Source organism: Camelus bactrianus, chromosome 7, assembly GCF_048773025.1.
Source record: "Camelus bactrianus isolate YW-2024 breed Bactrian camel chromosome 7, ASM4877302v1, whole genome shotgun sequence".
Taxonomy (NCBI): Eukaryota; Metazoa; Chordata; class Mammalia; order Artiodactyla; family Camelidae; genus Camelus; species Camelus bactrianus.
In genome coordinates this window covers 93585525-93591524 of record NC_133545.1, presented here as the reverse complement: position 1 = coordinate 93591524, position 6000 = coordinate 93585525, and positions in this window count along the sequence as shown.

The following is a 6000-nucleotide window of genomic DNA, read 5'->3' as shown; positions in this document are numbered from 1 at the left end:
TTTTTTGTCATTACTGTTTTCTTTTTCATTAATTGAATATTTTCTAATATTACTTTTTAACTTCTTTAATGATTTTCTTGCTATATATTTTTAGTTATTTACTTAGTGATTGCTTTAGGCCTTACCATATATGTCTTATCAAAAACAGTTTCACAATTACACCAGCAATTTCAGAGAATTTAGAAACAGCATTCCCATATAGCTCTACTCTCTTTTCTTTCTTACTGTGGTATTCTTGTCATAGGTATTATCTCTATGCATGTTATAAGCCCGACAGTACATCATTATAATTATTATTCCTTTATGTAATTTTCTGTCTTTTAAAGAATCTGAGAGGAGAAAAGAGAGCAAGTTTATACGTATAACTTTTTTCTTTTTTTTTAATTGAGTTATAGTCAGTTTCCAGTGTTGTGTCAGTTTCCAGTGTAGAACACAATTTTTATGTTATATGTATAATTTTTCTCATATTAGCCTTCTTTCCATTTCAGGTTCTATGCATTTGTTCCTTTGGATTCAAGTGAAACATCTGGAGTCAATTCTTAACCCAATGTTGGTTTGTTGTCACCAACCTCTTTGCCCTGCTATTGGTAAATATATTACATTTCTGAATGTTATATGCCCACAAATACAATTAAATGTATACTGCTTTATGATATTTAAACAAGATAAGAAAGGATAAGAAATAGGCAATTATACTCCTTTATAATTGCATAATTACCTTTATCAGTGTTCTTTGTTTTGTGTGTGTGTGTATTCAAATTACTGTCTTGGGTCACTTGCTTTCAGCCTGAAGAACTAACTTTAGTATGTCTTGTAAGGTAGGTCTACTGGCAGCAGATTCCTTCAGATTTTGTTTTCCAAATGTCTTTTTATTTCATCTTCATTTTTAAATGATAATTTTGCTGGATATATGATTCTTGATTAAGAACTTTTAAAATTTGAGGGCTGAGAATAGGTTATCCTATTGCCTTCAGCCCTCTATTGTTTCTGATGATAAGTCAACTGTTAATCTTATAGGAGTTTCCTTAAGCAAGATGTCATTTTCCTCTTGCTGCCTTCAAGATTTTCTTTGGCATTTTTACTATGTGTCTATTCATGGGTCTTTTTGAGTTTATCCTACTTGCAGTTTGTTGAACTTCCTGGATATGTAGATTTACATTTTTTAGGAAATGGGAATTTTTTAGCCACTAATTTTTCAAATATTTTTCTGCTCCTTTCCTTCTCTGTTCTTCTGGTGCTGCTTTTACATGTCTGTTGGTATACATTAGTGTCCCACATTTCTCTGAGACTTTGCTCATTTTTTCTTCATTCTTTTTTCACTCTGTTCTTGGATTGCATAATTTCTATTGATCTATTCTTAAGTACTTTTACTTTCTGCCCGTTTAAGTGTATTATTGATTCCATCTAGTGAATTTTTAAATTTCAGTTTTTGCTCCTTTCAGTTCCAAAATTTCCATTTGGTTATTTTTAATAATTTCTGTCTCTTTATTAATGTTCTCTATGTGATGTGACACTGTCATCATGCTTTACTTCTAAAATCATGGTTTTCTTTGTTTCTTTGAACATATTTATAATGGCTTCTTTTCTCACATCTGTTCTCTCCTGCAGGTGGCTTTATTGCCTGCTATTCTTCTGGTATCTAGGCCATAATTTCCTGCTTATTTTGCATGTCTCATATTTTTTGGAAAATGAACATTTTAGATATTGCAGCAACTTTGGGTACTGGCTTCATCTCTCCCCTCTTTCAGTGCTTGTCATTGTTGTTAGCTTGTTTACTTGTTTAAAGACTAACTGGATTATTTTAGTGTTGTCCATTCCCTTCTCTTCCTCCTCTATCCCCTAAACAGACACAGGGTAAAGCCTCTGATGTTTTTCCTCAGGGATTCATCCTTGGACATGCCCAGCCACTTTGGGATAACAAGGTTTTAGCAGGACTTAGGCAGTGTTTGTCTAGTTACCTGACCACACTAACCTATGAAACTCCACTAAGTGCTGGTTAAAAGCTCTACTGTTCATAACAATGCCCTGGAGAATAAATTATTTACACCCTAATCCAGTCAAATTCAGGCTGCTATGAAGGGACAGTTCCTGATGGTCAAAGTTTGAAATTTATTCAGACTCTAGTTCTTGCAGCTGGTTTCTTATTTTTCTCCAGGAACTAGTTGGCTTATCATTTAGCCTGTATCTTCAATGAATTTATCAGTCTCCTCCCCATTGCCTCTCACCAACACTTCTACTGTTTTTGAAAGCACACTTAGATTTGAACTTCATATGCTGTTGCAAATAAAGTTGGCTCCTTTGGGGAGATAATTTGAACTCTCTGTTCTATGGTCTGCCTTTCCTCCGAGGGAAAATCTCTGAGCCACAACTCTGGTGCTGTAGTAAGGAACAATAGGTCAATTCTAAGTGACAGCCCAGTTTGAAGAAGTAAGTGCTCAGTGGATATATGGGCAAGAGCCCCAGGTGTCCTTGGCTTGTCTCCCTTGGCACAAGCCCATGTCCTATGAGCTGAGTCAATAGCAATTGGGACCTCAATGTCCTACCATGCCCAAGGTAGAATCTTTGTCTCATGAGAGGAAATGTGGTGGAAGAATGGGGCCCCCACCTGTTGGCTGCAGTAGTACAGAACTTTGCCTCAGCAACAAGTATCTAGGGGCAGTATGAGAAATGCTAATGTCATGTCTTTCCCAGGAAGACAACCCTCCAACCATGACCTGGGGGGAGTCAAAAACTTGTGTTCTTGGTTGTACAAGTCTGGGTGGAGTTCCCAGCTCAATGAGTGGAGAGGGGAAAAGTACGGATTTTCAAATACTAAAGACTCATCATTTTATGGAGCTTTAGTAAATATTCTTGAGTAAATGTGTCCTCATTTGCTGTATATCTGTAGCGGCATTTCCATTTGTGTATGCTCATAAGGCCAACTATTTTTAAATGTGTTTTAAAAATAGTTTTCATCAGTTTTTTTGAGGAGTGATTCTGAGTTGCACACCATCGTGCCAGAAGTGGAGCCAGGAAGGGGAAACTGATACAGTATAGATTAGCATTCTCTTTAACTGAGGGCTTGCTGTATCTTTGGTTGATAGTGGAAGGCCTAAGATATATTTGTAGTATTAAAAATAAAAATTAAAAAATAATTTTCTAATGTTAGTATGTTAGAAGCAAAGCCTAAGATGGCAATTCCTGTAGATGATTTGTTGCTTGAATCCTCTGAGAAGAAATCTTTAGAGAAGTGGAGACATAGGAGGATGCAAGTTCCCAGGCATTTCTCAAGGGAGATCATGTAAGCATTTCTAGAAGCCAGCACTCAAAGCATCTTGGGATGGATACTCTGCTGTAAAGAGACTAAGAGAGTTCAATATCAGCTATCAAAATCAACCTCATAAAAATAATCATATTAAAGAGTATGTAGAGTAAAGAAACTCAGTGTAGAGTTTACTAACAGCTGCTCCAAGAACCCAAATCAACCACATAAACAAAATTGTAGCAACAGTAATAAAAACAATATAACAGCCACTCTTATTGGACACTTTCTACCTTTAAGGAATTACACTTACTATCTCTAATCCTCATGATCACACAGTAAATTAGATATTATTCCTACATTTATGCAAGTGAAGAGATTAGACTTAACATCTTCTAGGTCACTTAGCTTGGTTCTAGAGCTTAGTCTCAGATGCAAGCTCTCTGACTCCAAGGCCTGTCCTCTGTCCATTACTTACACAAAACTGTCCAAAAAGGGGTGAAGAAATGAGAAAAGAAAGAAAAACAAAGGGTAAAAATAGATAAGAGAATAAAGTGGTAAGGAAAAATGTATGAAAGTATAGTCATGCATGGGAGTGCCAGGGCAGGATCAACAGGTTCCCCTGTAGCTCTTCATTAGCACAAATACCCTCCAATTTGGTCTAAGCCTTCTGAGGCGAACTTCATCAAGGCTCAGCAATGCTGAACCCACAAATCCTTTCAATGTAGCCCTATTTCTACGTTGGGTTTTTGCTGAGAAGTCTGAGGAAAAACTCCCTTAAACTTTCCAGAAGCCCAATTGTTTGAGAGCATCTATGATACATACTGTATCTCCTCAGAGAGTCTTTTTCTGATTATGTCATACTCCAAGGATGCAACTGTAATGATTCTGAGGTTTAAGGAAAAGAATCTTCAGTCATGTCCTTCATTTCATATTTGACCCCTCCATCTTTTTTCTTTTCTTTTCTGGCAACAGCCTGTATTTGTTCTTTGATTGGAAACCATTTATGAATATAATTTTAGGATCATTTACCTTCCTGGGAACTGCTGCTTTGTGTCTTCCTATTCCCCTTACCAAAATTGAGTTTATGGTCTCCATAAGATTATATATCATGCCAAAAGTATCTTACAAGTCTCCTTCAACTTTCACTGCATTTTGCAAATTTTGATGAGTTGTATTTTTATTTTTATTTCATTGAATACATTTTAAAATCCCTCTTGAGACTTATTTGACCTATGTATAAGGTAGAAGTGTGTTGTTTACTATCCAGGTATTTTAGGACTTTCCAGCTATCTTTCCATTGTTGATTTCTAGTTTAATTTCACTCTAGTCTGAGACATACATTATAACATTTCTGTTCCTTTCAATTTTTAAGGTGTGTTTAATGATACATAATGAGGTCTAGCTTGGTGAATGTTTCATGTTAGCTTGAGGAAAATATGTATTCTGATGTTTTTGGTATTCTATAAATGTTGATTACATCCTGTAGATTCCAAATAGAAAAATCAATCAATATAATATACCACATTAAGAGAGCAAAGAAAAAAAATGGTCATCCAATTGATTCACAAAAATCCTTTGATCAAATTTAATAATTTTTCTGTTAAAAAAATACTAAAAAATTAGGAATAGAAGAAAACTTCCTCAACATGATAAAAACCATGCATGAAAAATCCACAGCTACATCCTACTCAATGATGAAAGACTGAAATCTTCTCCCCTAAGATAACAAAATAGACAGTAATGCCCATTTTTCCCTCCTCTATTTAACATAGTATTAGAGGTACTAGCCAGTGTAATAAAACAAGGGAAAGAAATAAAGAGATTTAAAATTGGAAATGAAGAAATAAATTCTCTCAACACACGACAAGATATTAAATATAGAAATATCAAAGATTTCACCAAAAAATAGAAAAAATAAACGAATTCAGCAAATTTGGAGGATACAAAATCAACAATTAAAAATCAGTTGCATTTCTATACACTAACATGACAATTCAAAAAATTAAGAAAGCAATCCCATTTAAAATAGGATCATAGTGATTAATTAAAAATAAATTTAGCCTAGAAGAAGAAAGATTTGCATACTGAAAACATTGCCAAAAGACATTAAATAAGACATAAAGAAATAGACATCCATGTTCATAGGTGGGAAGTTTTAATATTGTTAAACTGTCAGTACTACTCAACAGATTCTACAGATCTCATGCAATTCTTATCAACATTCCAATATTTTTTCCAGAAAATAAAAAGTTCTAAAATTCATAGGGAATTTCAAGAGATCCCAAATAAACAAATAAAAAATCTTGAAACAGAAAAACAAAGTGGGAGATATCATACTTCCTGATTTCAAAACTTAGTACAAACTATTGTAATCCAAATAGACATATAGACGAATACAGTAAATAAATCTTCTCATATGCGTTCAAATGATTTGGTAAAGGTGTCAAGACCATTCAGTGGGAAAAGCACAATATTTTCAACAAGTGATACTGAGGAAATTCGATATTCACATGCAAAAGAATGAAGTTATACCCTTACCTTCCTCCATAAACAAAGTTTACTCAAAATAGAACAAAGATCTAAATGTAAAAGCTAAACAAAATCTCTTAGAAGAAAACGTAGGGGAAACTCTTCATTCTATTGGGTTTGGCAATGATTTCTTGGATATACACCAAAGGTGTTTGTAGATAATAAATGAAAAAATAGATAAATTGGTTTTTACAAAAATTTAAAACTTTTGTGCATATCAAAGTACA